The sequence below is a fragment of the Salvelinus fontinalis genome, chromosome 7 (genome assembly GCF_029448725.1).
Source record: "Salvelinus fontinalis isolate EN_2023a chromosome 7, ASM2944872v1, whole genome shotgun sequence".
Classification (NCBI taxonomy): domain Eukaryota; kingdom Metazoa; phylum Chordata; class Actinopteri; order Salmoniformes; family Salmonidae; genus Salvelinus; species Salvelinus fontinalis.
Window position 1 is genome coordinate 26,159,300 of NC_074671.1, and position 14,617 is coordinate 26,173,916.

General features: G+C 45.8%; 1 protein-coding gene across 6 annotated transcripts in view; it reads left to right on the forward strand.

Moving 5' to 3' along the window:
- Positions 1-9,772: 9,772 nt before the first annotated feature.
- sulf1 (sulfatase 1) overlaps positions 9,773-14,617 on the forward strand; it is a 69,343-nt gene continuing 64,498 nt past the window's right edge. For 3 of the 6 annotated variants that reach the window (XM_055928894.1, XM_055928893.1, XM_055928899.1), the window contains exon 1: positions 9,774-10,047. The gene's annotated coding sequence lies outside the window, so the exon portion shown is untranslated. Of the gene's footprint in view, positions 10,048-14,617 lie in introns of all 6 variants that reach the window. The other 3 variants (XM_055928895.1, XM_055928900.1, XM_055928896.1) reach the window with 2 other exon arrangements.

Below are 14,617 nucleotides of genomic sequence, written 5' to 3' on the forward strand. Positions count from 1 at the left end.
ACGTGAGTGCTATGGGTCGGTAGTCATTTAGGCAGGTTACCTTTGCATTCTTGTGCACAGCGACTATGGTGGTCTGCTTGAAACATGTAGGTATTACAGACTCGGTCAGGAAGAGGTTGAAAATGTCAGTGAAGACACTAGTATGTGTCACACCCTGATCTGTTTCACCTGTCCTTGTTATTGTCTCCACCCCCTCCAGGTGTCGCTTGTTTTCACCAGTGTATTTATCCCTGTGTTTCCTGTCTCTCTGTGCCAGCTCGTCTTGTATGTTTCAAGTCAACCAGCGTTTTGTCCCATACTCCTGCCTTTGCTATTCTCCTTTTTCTAGTCCTCCCGGTTTTGACCCTTGCCTGTTCTGGACTGTACCTGCCTGCCTGACCATTCTGCCTGCCTTGACCTCGAGCCTGTCTGCCACTCTTTACCTCCTGGACTCTGAGCTGGTTTTGACCTTTTGCCTGTCAACAACCATTCTCTTGCCTACTCCTTTTTGGATTATTAAACATCTTAAACTCCAAACATCTGCCTCCTGTGGTTGCATCTGGGTCTCGCCTTGTGTCATGATAGTACGAACTGGCCATGACAGACCCAGAAGACTTGGACCATATTCGCCACGCTGTCTCCCTGCAGGAAGCCACTATTGGGAGACATGAGGAGCTGTTACAGGACCTTCTGGAAGGGCTTCGTTCTCAGACAGAATGCCACGACCAAGGGTTTAAGGCTACTATGGAACTAATTAAGGAGATAACTCCTAGGCTGTCTGCCATCCCTGAGAGACCCTAACCTCCCAGGGCATTTTTTCCTTTTAGTGGTGAGTTGATACAGTCTACCCCGGTTCCCCGAGAACCCCGCTTACCTCCTCCGGAGGAATATTCTGGAGATCCTGGTTCCTGTTGGGGCTTTCTTTCTCAGTGCTCGATTATTTTTGAGCTACAACCATCTTTGTTCCCTTCGGACCGATCGAAGATAGTGTATATTATTAATGTCGGGAAGGGCGCTCTCCTGGGCCACAGCTGTTTGGGGGCAGCAATCCACCCTTTGTTGTCATCTGGAGGAATTCATGGTGGAGGTGAGGAAGGTATTCGAGCTTCCGGTATCCGGGAGAGAGGTGGCCAGTAAACCTCTTGATTTACATCAAAACTCCTGGAGTGTGGCAGACTACTCGGTTGATTTTTGCAAGTTGGCCGCCGAGAGTGCCTAGAATCCAGAGTCTCTCTTCGATACTTTTCTTCATGGATTATCCGAGGTGGTAAAAGATGAGCTAGCTGCTCGGAAATTGCCGGTGGATCTCGACTCCCTCATCGCCCTAACCATTACAATTGAAGGACGCTATACCTTCAAGCAGCACAGCTTTCCCCCAGACGTCTTACTCATGATGTCAGCAAGGCTTTGGATGTTTCTGTCATTCCCACTGAGTACCATAACCTACTTGAAGTTTTCAGTAAGGCACGTGCAACTTCCCTACCCCCGCACCGTCCTTATGATTGTGCCATTTATCTTCTCCCAGATAACACACCACCTTGGGGTCGGCTATATTCTCTATCCGGGCCGGAGACCAAGGCTATGGAGGAGTACATAGAGGAGTCTCTGGCTACTGGAGCCGTCCGTCCGTCTGCATCTCCTGCAGGCGCAGGGTTTTTCTTTGTGGAGAAGAAGGACAAGACTCCGCGTCCGTGCATTGACTACTGGCGACTGAATGACATTACTGTAAAAAATCATTACCCCTTACCACTCCTCTCCTCGGCTTTTGAACCTCTCCAGCGGGCCACCATTTTTTCCAAGTTGGACCTTCGGATTGCCTACCACCTGGTTCAGATACGTGAAAGGGATGAGTGGAAGACAGCCTTCAACACAGCCAGCGGACATTATGGGTATCAGGTCATGCCGTTTTGACTCCCCAACACCCCGCTTTCAGGCTTCGGTAAACAATGTGCTCCGGACATGCTCAACCGTTTTGTGTTCGCCTACCTTGACGACATCCTATTTTTTTCCCAGTCTGCCCAAGAACATGTTCTTCATGTCAGGCAGGTCCTTCAGTGCCTCCTGGAGAACCAAATGTTTGTGAAAGCCGAGAAGTGTGAATTCCACCACTCTACAACCGCTTTTCTGGGATATGTCATTGCTGAGGGTATTGTCCAGATGGATCCTGGAAAGGTGAAAGCAGTGGTGGATTGGCCTCAACCTACGTCCAGGGTGCCTTTGGAACATTTCCTTGGATTTGCAAACTTCTTCCCCCATTTAATTCAGTGTTGCAGCACCCTGGCGGGCCCCCTCTCGGCACTCACTTCTCCCAAAGTACCGTTCAAATGATCTCCTGCTGTCAACAAAGCCTTTGTGGACCTGAAGCATCGGTTCACAACAGCACCCATCCTCATCCATCCGAACCCGTCGTGTCAATTTGTGGTTGAGGTGGATGCATCTGATGTTGGAGTGGGGGCCACCCTGTCCCAGCGATCTGCCAAGGCCCAAAAGCTTCATCCCTGTGCCTTCCTGTCCCACCGTCTCAATTCTGCAGAGAGGACCTACGACATAGGCAACCGAGATCTCGTGGCGGTCAAGATGGTGTTGGAAGAGTGGAGGGAGCAGGAAGGAGCAGGAAGGCTGGAAGGCTGGAAGGAGCAGAACAGCCGTTCTTGGTCTCGACCAACCATAAAAATCTGGAATATCTCCGTAAAGCCAAGCACCTTAACTCTAGGCAGGCTCGGTGGGCTCTGTTGTTTACCAGATTAAACTTCACCATTTCCTACCACCCAGTGTCCAAAAATGTGAAGCCTGATGTTCTCTCTTGCCTATACAGTTCCTCTGCCACACCCTCGGTCACCAAAACCATTTTCCCTACCTCATGCCTAGCAGCCACTGTGGTTTGGGGTATTGAGACTCTGTTTCGCAAGGCACAGCGCTCCCAGCCTGGACCTGAAGGGGGCCCGGCCAACCGGCTGTTTGTCCCCAACTCATTCCGGTCCCGGGTCCTGGAATGGGCATTCCTCCAGGCTAACCTGTCATCCTGGTTCCCGCCGTACCCTAGCCTTCCTTCGGCAATGTTTCTGGTGGCCCACAATGGTTCCTGACATCTCTGCCTTCATTGCCGCATGCACGGTGTACATCCAGAATAAGACTCCACGGCAAGCTCCTTCTGGCCTTCTTCAGCCACTACCGGTCCCCCATCGTCCCTGGTCCCATATCTCTCTGTCACTGGGCTTCCCCCGTCTGATGGCAACACCGTCATTCTGACAGTGGTGGATCGGTTTTCTAAGGCCGCTCATTTAATCCCTCTCCCTAAACTACCCTCTGCCAAGGAAACGGCCCAGCTCATGGTGCAGCACGTCTTCCGGATCGATGGTCTCCCGGTGGATATGATTTCTGACCGCGGTCCTCAATTCTCATCTCAGTTTTGGAAGGCATTCTGCACCCCCATCGGCCAGTCTATCCTCCGGATTCCATCCCCAATCAAACGACCAGTTGGAGTGAGCTGATCAGACCACCTTAAGATGCCTGGTCTCAACCAACCCCACTACCTGGAGCCGTCAACTGGTCTGGGTGGAGTATGCCCGGAACACCCTTCCCTGTTCTGCCACGGGACTCTTCCCTTTCGAGTGCTCCATGGGGTATCAGCCTCCACTCTTCCCTGAACAAGAGCAGGAGGTCAGCGTACCCTCGGCCCAGATGTTTGTCCGCCGCTGTCTACGTACCTGGAGAAGAGCCAGGGCGATTATTCTCAAGACCAACTCCAGGTATCGTTGACAAGCGGACCGTCGCCGGACCCCAGCTCCTAGTACTGCCCCAGGGTAGGGCAGAGGGTAGGGCTTTCCACTCAGGATCTGCCCCTTCAGGTAGAGTCCCGCAAACTGTCTCCCGGTTTCATTGGTCCTTTTCCTATCTCCAGAGTCCTGAGTTCCACTGCTGTCCGTCTTGTGTTACCAGGTACCCTCCGTATTCACCCTACCTTCCATGTGTCTAGGATTAAGCCCTGTGTCTCATAGTCCTTTGTCTTCCGTTTCCAGGTCCCCCCACCGGGTCATCGATGACCAGACAGCGTATACGGTGAGATGCCTCCTGAGGGTTCGAACACGGGGCAGGGGTTTCCAGTACCTGGTTGATTGGGAGGATTATGGCCCGGAGGAGAGGTGCTAGGTCCCTGCTAAAGACATCCTGGACCCGGCCCTCATTGCCGATTTTCACTTGGCTCCTGTGTCTGCATCTGGGACTCGCCTTGTGTCATGATAATTATGTCTACATACAGTGTTAATGATGTACAAAAGGGAAAAGAAACATATGGGTTGTATTTACTTTGGTGTTTGTTCCTCACTGGTTGCCCTTTTCTTGTGGCAACAGGTCACAATCGTGCTGTTGTGATGGCACACTGTGGTATTTCCCCCTATAGATATGCGAGTTTATCAAAATTGGATTGTATGCAGTTATTTTAGCCAATATAGATGCTGTTCACCAATTCCTTTAGCAGAGGGTGAGAGATAGCGAGAGTGAAAGAGTATTTATATTCTCGACAGCTCTTCCTAATATTACTACTATTCTACATTACATTTTAGTTAACTATTTATACACACCGCATATTTATTTATATACTGGATTCTTGACATAGCTCACGCTAATATATCTACTGTTTTACATATAATTAAGTATATCTGGTGCAAATTCTCCGGCTATACTGCACATACGTATAGATTGCATTTTTTTTACTGCTACACTGCTATTTGGGTTGTTAATTGTATTCGATCTGGTAATTCTTAATTTCTTTCTTTTATTCTTTTTGGTTTATGTGTGTAGTGTTTTGTATTGCTAGCTCTTACTGCCCTGTTGGAGCTAGATACACAAGCATTTCGCTACACCTTCGATAACCTCTTCAAATGTTTTTACGCGACCAATTTCACTTTGATTTGATTTAGGAGCCAACAACAGGCATGAATGGAACACTGCTAGGGAATGCACATATCTCCACTTAGACGCCTTTGTTTCATGTTTTACACCACTGATGAACGAACTCCATGTGTTCCTCCATAAATCTAATTTTATTTGTCACTTGCGCCGAATACAACAGGTGCAGACCTTACAGTGAAATGCTTACTTACAAGCCCTTAACCAACAATGCTTTAAGAAGTTTTAAGAGAATTTTTTTAAAATAAGTGTTGAGTAAAAAATAGAAAATAAATGTAACAAATAATTAAACAGCAACAATTAAATAACAACCGAGGCTATATACAGAATCAATGTGCGGAGGCACCGGTTAGTCGAGGTAATTGAGGTAATATGTACATGTAGGTAGAGTTAAAGTGACTATGCATAGATAATAGAGTAGTAGCAGCGTAAAAGAGGGGTCTGGGTAGCCCTTTGATTAGCTGTTCAGGAGTCTTATGGCTTGGAGGTAGAAGCTGTTAAGAAGCCTTTTGGACCTCGACTTGGCACTCCGGTACCGCTTGTCATGCAGAAGCAGAGAGAACAGTCTATGACTACGGTGGCTGGAGTCTTTGACAATTTTTAGGGCTTTCGTCTGAGAGGAAGGCCCCTGTTTGTGAGCAGAGCCCCAGGACCAGCTTGCTTAGGGGACTCTTCTACAGGTCCATCTCTCTGTAGGTGTTGGCTTTGTTATGAAGGTTTGGGAATCACTTCCTTTTAGGTGGTTGTAGAATTTAACATCTCTCCCCTGCCCTCTTTTTAACTTAAGGTGATAGCTGTGTGTGTGTATATAGTCACTTTGTGTTAGTACTGTGTTGGATGTGTATTAACCCAGCAGTGCTAACCCTTTGATACTCTACTGAAAGATGATCAAGATCCTCCCTGAGTTAACCCTTAATGGGTCAGTGAGAAAAACAATGGGGTGTGAGAGACCCATTGACACCTACTGTATTGCAAGGAAGTGTGAGTAGGTTGCTCCGAAAGACATTCATCTTCATTTTAAAGTACATTGACTACATTAAGTACCTTGAGGACATGTCTTAAAGACATTCATCTAGGTCTGTTTATTTGATTGTGTCGGAAATCTAGCTATAATGGGACTTGGAAGTCTTTACTAATGGCAGATAGGTGTGGAAAGGTGAGATCACAGCCTAACACTGCCTGCTACTTGCACTCAATGGAACCCTTCACTATCAGGGATTGTTCACTGATAGCTCCCTCTTTCTCTCTCCCTCTTTCTTTTCTTCCTTCGTTCCATCTCTCTTGTTCTCTCGGTCTAGCTCTCTTCCCCTCTCTCCCACTCATGCTCCCTCCCCACCTCCTATTCAATTCAAGGGCTTTATTGGCATGGGAAACATACAGTTGAAGTCGGAAGTTTACATACAATTAGGTTGAGTCATTAAAACTCCTTTTTCAACCACTCCACAAATTTCCTGTTAATAAACTATAGTTTTGGCAAGTCGGTTAGGACATCTACTTTGTGCAGGACACAATAAATTGTTCCAACAATTGTTTACAGACCAATTATTTCACTTATAATTCACTGTATCACCATTCCAGTGGGTGAGAAGTTTACATACACTAAGTTGACTGTGTCTTTAAACAGCTTGGAAAATTCCAGAAAATTATGTCATGGTTTTAGAAGCTTCTGATAGGCAAATTAACATCATTTGAGTCAATTGAAGGTGTACCTGAGGATGTATTTCAAGGCCTACCTTCAAACTCAGTGCCTCTATGCTTGACATCATGGGAAAATCAAAAGAAATCAGCCAAGACCTCAGACATTTTTTTGTAGACCTCCACAAGTCTGGTTCATCCTTGGGAGCAATTTCCAAATACCTGAAGGTACCACTTTCATCTGTACAAACAATAGCAAGTATGCAAGTGCAAACACCATGGGACCATTCAACCACCATACTGCTCAGGAAGGAGACACCTTCTGTCTCCTAGAGATGAACGTACTTTGGTGAAAAAAGTGCAAATCAATCCCAGAACAACAGCAAAGGACATTGTGAAGATGCTGGAGGAAACAGGTACAAAAGTATCTATATCCACAGTAAAACGAGTCCTATATCGACATAACCTGAAAGGCCGCTCAGCAAGGAAGAAGCCACTGCTCCAAAACCGCCATAAAAAAGCCAGACTACGGTTTGCAACCGCACATGGAGACAAAGATTGTACTTTTTGGAGATGAATGAAACAACGATGAAGCAAAAATAGAACTGTTTGGCCATAATCACCATCGTTATGTTTGGAGGAAAAGGGGGAGGCTTGCAAGCCAAAGAACACCATCCCAACCGTGAAGCACGGAGGTGGCAGCATCATGTTGTGGGGGTGCTTTGCTGCAGGAGGGACTCGTGCACTTCACAAAATAGATGGAATCATGAGGCAGGAAAATTATGTGGAAATATTGAAGCAACATCTCAAGACATCAGTCAGGAAGTTAAAGCTTGGTGGCAAATGGGTCTTCCAAATGGACAATGACCCCAAGCATACTTCCAAAGTTGCGGCAAAATGGCTTAAGGACAACAAAGTCAAGGTATTGGAGTGGCCATCACAAAGCCCTGACCTCAATTCTAAAGAAAATGAGTGGGCCGAACTGAAAAAGTGTGTGCGAGCAAGGAGGCCTGAAAACCTGACCCAGTTACACCAGCTCTGTCAGGAGGAATGGGACAAAATTGACCCAACTTATTGTGGGAAGCTTGTGGAAGGCTACCCGAAACGTTTGACCCAAGTTAAACAATTTAAAGGCAATATTACCAAATACTAATTGAGTGTATGTAAACTTCTGACCCACTGGGAATCATTCTCTATACTATTATTCTGACATTTCACATTCTTAAAATAAAGTGGTGATCCTAACTGACCTAAAACAGGGAATTTTTTATTAGGATTAAATGTCAGGAATTGTGACAAACTGAGTTTAAACGTATTTGGCTAAGGTGTATGTAAACTTCCGACTTCAACTGTATGTTAACAGTGCTAAAGCAAGTGAAATAGATGATAAACAAAAGTGAAATAAACAATAAAATCAACAGTAAACATTACACTCACAGAAGTTCCAAAGAATGAAGACATTTCAAATGTCATATTATGTCTATATACAGTGTTGTAGCAATGTGCAAATAGTTAAAGTACAAAAGGAGAAATAAATTGCCCTTTTCTTGTGGCAACAGGTCACAAATCATGCTGCTGTGATGGCACACTGTGGTATTTCACCCAGTAGATATGGGAGTTTATCAAAATTGGGTTTGTTTTCAGATTATTTGTGGATCTATGTAATCTGAGGGAAATATGTGTCTCTAATATGGTTATACATTTAGCAGGAGGTTAGGAAGTGCAGCTCAGTTTCCACCTCATTTTTTGGGCTTGTGTACATAGCCTGTCTTCTCTTGAGCGCAAGGTCTACCTACGACAGCCTTTCTCAATAGCAAGGCTATGCTCACTGAGTCTATACATAGTCAAAGCTTTCCTTAAGTTTGGGTCAGTCGCAGTGGTCAGGTATTCTGCAACTGTGTACTCTCTGTTTAGGGCTAAATTGCATTCAAGATAGCTATGTTTTCTAGTTAATTCTTTCCAATGTGTCAAGTAGGTATATTTTTGTTTTCTCATGATTTGGTTGGGTCTAATTGTGTTGCTGTCCTGGGGCTTCTGGGGTCTGTTTGTGTTTGTGAACAGAGCCCCAGGACCAGCGTGCTTAGGGGACTCTTCACCACGTTCACCTCTCTGTAGCTGATGGCTTTGTTGTGGAAGATTTGTGAATCCCTTCCTTTTAGGTGGTTGTAGAATTTAACGTCTCTCTCTCCCCTCTGCCCTCTTTTTAACTTAAGGTGATAGCTGTGTGTGTGTGTGTGTGTGTGTGTGTGTGTGTGTGTGTGTGTGTGTGTGTGTGTGTGTGTGTGTGTGTGTGTGTGTGTGTGTGTGTGTGTGTGTGTGTGTGTGTGTGTGAGAGAGAGAGGATGATTTATCACACTAAGGTGTGAGGGCTGTAGCCTGATCTGCTCTCTGCCCCTGTGTGTGTCTGTCTGCAGATGTTGCAAGCTAGTGCTTTAGTGCTAACGGTTGTCACACCATCGAGACAACTGAACCTAAAGCTTTATTAGTTTGATTCCCTAGAACACAAACTCTGAGTGGGACAGGGGAGGGGCAGAAAACAGGACATGGGGAGAAGGGAGAGAGGTGGAAGGGGGGAGGGGATAAGGGGGGTAGGTGGGTAGGGCTGGTAGGGGAGGGGAGAAGGGGGATAGGTGGGTAGGGCTGGTAAGGGAGCTGGAAGGGGAGAAGGGGGAGAGGGTGGTGGCTCGTCAGGGGTTAGGGGGAATATGGGGCTGCCACTGTACGTGAGTGTGAAAGGGTGTGTGTGTGTATCTGTGTATCTTTTGGAATTCCGGAGAGCTGTGTGAACAAAAACTGTTCAGTTGACAGTGCATTTTTTGTCAACTGTCACAATCATTTTTCATTCTTTCTCTCTCTGCCTCTCTGCCCTGTATCTCTCTCACTCTCTGTCCCGCCCTCTCACTCTCTGTCCCCCCTCTCACTCCACTCTCAATCTCTGTCCCCCCTCTCACTCTACTCTCCCTCTGCCCCCCACCCCTCTCATTACTCTCACTCTCTGTCCCACCCTCTCCCTCTACTCTCCAACACACAAACACACACTCTCACTCTCTCTTTCCCTCTCAGGTTACTGTGGCTAGGGGCTTTCTCTACTTGTGTCTCTCCCATAGTGTGTGTGTGTCTCTCCCCTCTTCCTCCTCTGTCCTTGTCCCTGCCTCCTGGCAGCAAGGAGCCACCCAGTAGCCAGCCTACAGAGAGCTGTGATTGGTTAGGGTGGAGTGGGACTGGACTAGAGGAGGCGGTAGGTCTGCTCTGCCTCTCTGCTCAGGGACGTGTCTCAACAGATGGTTGGGGTTAAAGAGTGTTATCACATCGTAGAGGGGATTAGAGCTGAGAGGTTGTCCTCTTCTTCTCCTTCTTCCAGAGGAGCTGAGCTGTGTGGTCCACCTCTCCTCTCCACTACTCTACCACCAAGAACAGAACTCTGCATGAGAACAAGAAGAGAAGAGGAGACGGGGAGAAAAAAAAGAGATCCTTATCCTTCTTTCTCACACTCTCACTCCGGCACTCTGCTCTCTTGCCTTCCAGGTAATGTGAAACGTTTTCTTTGTCACTTTCTTTCACCTTCTATTTCTCCTTTTCAGTCTTTTTCTGCTTCCAGGTTTCTTTCTGCTGTTAGAGCTCTAGTTTTCCCAGTAGAGAGTTTAGAGGTGAGAGAGACAGTCAAACACCTCTCTCTTTCTCGGTCTGTTGGCAGTGATTTATGGCAGCACGCAGAGATGTGCTTCTGTTCACTGAGAGACAGAGTTGTTTCACAGGCGCTCTACTCAGGACAAGACTGTGTGTGTGTGTGTGTGTGTGTGTGTGTGTGTGTGTGTGTGTGTGTGTGTCGCAGAACTTCAGAGTTTTCTCTTTGAATGACAGGAATTCCCTCCGTTGCAACATTCCACAGTCCTCAAGGATTAGAATTTTAGAGCGCTGGAGCAACATTCCATGAATGGAATATTGTTGTTTCATAAATACTGCATGGCTTCCTTCGCCATTAATACGGAGTTTCTGAAAAGAAGAAAGCAGATAGTATTGACTTGCACTCTGAGACCTGTGCACATGAGTGCAGTGGAATATGTCAGAGGTGGTTGCGTGTCCATTTGTGACGAGTATGTTGTTTTATTTACGCAAATGTATCAAGTTTGAATTATTGGGAATTTGATTTAAATCTCATCTCATCCACACGTTGTGTTTGGTTCCGCAGATTCTTAACCCATGCTAGTGGACATTTTATTGTGGAGTTCGATTTTGTGGACTTGCTGAACAAACTAAAAACTCCCCTTGGTTACCGCAACTCACCCACACAATCAGCAACACAGAGTACTTTGATAAATCAAACTAAGGGTGTTTGGTTATTTGTCTCACAGTGGCAGTAGAGCCAGACTGACTAAATGAATGTTGCTGTTCGGATCGTCTTCCTGACTGACTACCAAATGGCACCCTATTTCTCTATATAGTGCACTACTTTTGACCTATGGACCCTTGTCAAAAGCGTTGCACAATATAGGGAATAGGGTGCCATTCGGGACTGTCAGAGAGCGCTGCTGCGGAATGTACGCCTGACTTCAGCCATTTAACTCCATTCAAGTGAAAAGGGAGTCATTGAGAATGGATTGGGTATGTGATGTATAGTATTTATACCTCGCTCGGGCACTGTGTGTGTGAATTGTTTGTGACCTGACATTGTGCAGCTGTTTGGTGAAAGAGGAACAGAGTTTGGTGAGAGAAAGTTTTTGTGTTGGTGTGTGTTTACCCAGTCAGCCGTTGGTCCACTTCCTGATTAACATCAAAGAGTGGTCTAATGCAACCAGCATTGCATATAGATAACCCTGTGTGGATTTTCACACCAAGTCTGTTGTATTGATGAGCGGGCTGATGAGCAGATACTATAGAGGGGTTTTGGCTGTGAAAGGTTGCTAGATAAGCAAGTCTGCTAAATGACTCAAATGTAAATGCAAAATGGTTCGGCTGTATGGGTAGCAGAGAAATTTGATCCAATTTTCTTACTGTAATATTTATTGAAAAATCTGCCATAAATCCTCCCACAGTCAGCCTTTTGGTAGAGGAAGTTTTTTAAATTGTTTATTTAACCTTTATTTAACTAGGCAAGTCAGTTATGAATAAATTCTTATTTACAATGACAGCCTACCGGGGAACAGTGGGTTAACTGCCTTGTTCAGGGGCAGAATGACACATTTTTACCTTGTCAGCTCGGGGATTCGATCTCTGTATTTCGGTTACTGGCCCAGGGCTCTACCCGCTGGGCCACCTGCCACCCTTTTAAATATTTTTTTTTTCAGTGGTATTGGTGGAAGAGAAACTTCACCACCAACTCTAGCTTTAACACGACCGATGTAAAACCTATCAGTTCCATATGTATGTATGAAGTTCTGTGTAGAGCCTCTGTACATACAGTACCAGGCTTGTGTGGAAGATCTCTGTATGTATGTAGTTACTGGTATATAAAAGGGAGATTCTCTCTCCTCCGCCCTAGATTAAGTAAATGGCAAGTTTATGCAGTGGCGCCGTAAAAAGCCTCTGCCACCAGGAACAATCAGCGTAACATGTACACGACTGGTTCTGATTTCCATGCCTGTCCGTCCGTTCCTGCCATGTGCTTTAGTGTAGGGGCAGAAAGGCTAGATGAGCGCTATTGAGAGATTGAAGAAGACGGTAGTCGATTTTAGGAAGAGAAGGCTACAGTGAGATTGAGAAGGTACAGCGGATAAATGGTACTGTAGATTGTACTATATCCAGTCACCAAGTAAATCCTCCAGAGTGCTAATTTTGCCCGTCATCTAGTTTTACAAAACAATTGAGATGTACAGTATTTGAACTGTTCTATTTACCAAATTCAGTGCAACAGTCGTTGTTATGCTTTTATTTGCCATAGCTTGTGGTGAAGATTATGCTTAGTCCAGATTATACTCAAAGTCTAGATTGTAATTCAATTCTAGTGGTTGATAGTGCCCGCTCTTATAGGGAGACCCTCTTATAAGTTGATAGTTGTAGTGAAGTAGTAGTTATGCTCTCACTTGTCATAGCCAAGTCATATTCAACACTATTCCCGGGAAAGTCTTCTTTGAGTTTGTGGTGCATATTGTTCTTAAAGTACTGGAAGGTATTTCCAGCCCAAAGAGCAGTAAGAGGGGAGACCCTTCACACAGGTTAGTGTTAGCGTGTTAGCAACAACACAAGCAGCTGTTAGCTATAACGTCAGTGGGGTTCCAAGGGGGCAGCGCCGTGCCAAGACAAACATTGTCCCAGTAGCTATCTACCTCTCCTCTGCCTCGCTCGCTGTCGTTTCCGTCTGACTCGGGCTCTCTCTCTCTGTGTGTGTCTGTGTTTGTGTTAACGCACTCGGCTTGAGTAGAGAGCGAGAGAGGGAGAGAAAGGGATAGCGAGGGAATGAGCGAGCGAGATAGATACACGCTGACCGAGTCTTATAATGACACAGAGAAAATCTTAGTCATGCGAGAGGAACAGTGTGTGTGTGGTGGGGTATGCCAGCATAAAGCCTGCATGACTGTATGTGTTGACTGACTGGTGGAAAAATATCATTCATGTGTGTTTACGACCAGTCTGGAATGTGTGTAAAGTATCTTACCTTCCTAAGTCTCTCATTTATCCTCATACAAAGCATAGGTGTATAGCAATTTTCCCTCCCTTATTTGATCTTTATAGAATGCCCCTTTATCCTCAAACCAGAACCACATTTTCACGGGTATTACGTCAAACAAACGGCTGTTACTATAGTGGACGACGTTTCACAGCTTTCTGACTGGCTGGATACTGTTGTACTTTATAAGACAGGGTAGAGTCAGTGGTCAGACTCTCTGCTAGTGTAACAAACTGCTTGGTGTAACCCTGAACTGTAAACCGTCACGGTCGTAGCTAAGACGGGGAGAAGTCTGTCCGTGATAAAGCGCTGCTCTGCTGTCTTACAGTCCTACAGGTCCTAGTTTTGTCGCACCTGGACTACTGCTCAGTCATATGGTCTAGTGCCACAGAGGGACATAGGCAGATTACAGTTGGCTCAGAACAGAGCAGCGCGGCTGGCCCTTAAACGCACATTGAGAGGTAACATTAATAATATGCATGTCAATCTCTCCTGGCTCAAAGTAGAGGAGAGAATGACTGCATCACGACTTGACTTTGTGAGAGGTATTGACATGTTGAAATCACAGAGCTGTCTGTTTAAGCGACTAGAACACAGCTCGCACACCCATGCATACCCCACAAGACATGCCACCAGAGGTCTCTTCACAGTCCCCAAGTCCAGAACAGACTCTGGAAAACGCACTGTACTACACAGAACCATGACTACATTAACTTTATTCCACATCAAGTAACTCATGCAAGCAGTAAAATCAGAAGAAGAAAAAAAATGACACCTTACGGAACAATGAGGACTATGAGGAGACACACACACATGCACACACACACTAGCACACTCCCTCCACACACATGTAGGTATGATAGTATTATTAATGTTGTATTTCAGATATTTAGTGACGTAATAATGTTATGTGAACTGTTTTATTAAATGTTTTGCTTAATTTGTTTGGACCCCAGGAAGAGTAGCTGCTGCCTTGGCAGCTAATGGTGGATCCTTAATAAATACAAATACAAACACAATGTCTCTCTGGGACCAATTGGGAAGGAGAGAGAGAGGGATGGAAAGAAAACAAGCAGAGATGAGGACAGAGACTAAAGACAGACCATCTCTGCATGGTTTACATGCGGAGATGGGTAAAGAGGGAGAAATTGGGATGGAAAGAGAGAGTAGATGGAAGAGATAAAGAGAGCATAAAGGACTGTGTGAGCCAGTGAGTGACACTGTTTAAAAGAGCTGTCTCTTCTCAGCAGGCAGCCTGTGTTTTAGGAAGGAAAGTCAACCACCCTCCTCATCCCTCTCTCTCTCGCTCTCTTTTTCTCCTCCCTTAGCTCACTCTTATTTCTCTCTCCCTCCCACTTTCTCCTTCTTCTCCCCCCCACTCACTCTGTTCTCCCTCTCTCTCCTCTTTCCTGGTTTATCTCTCTATCCAGTCTTGATGACAGTACAGCTCCTCTCTGCAGGCTGATTGCATGGTAGAGACCGGGGCGATTG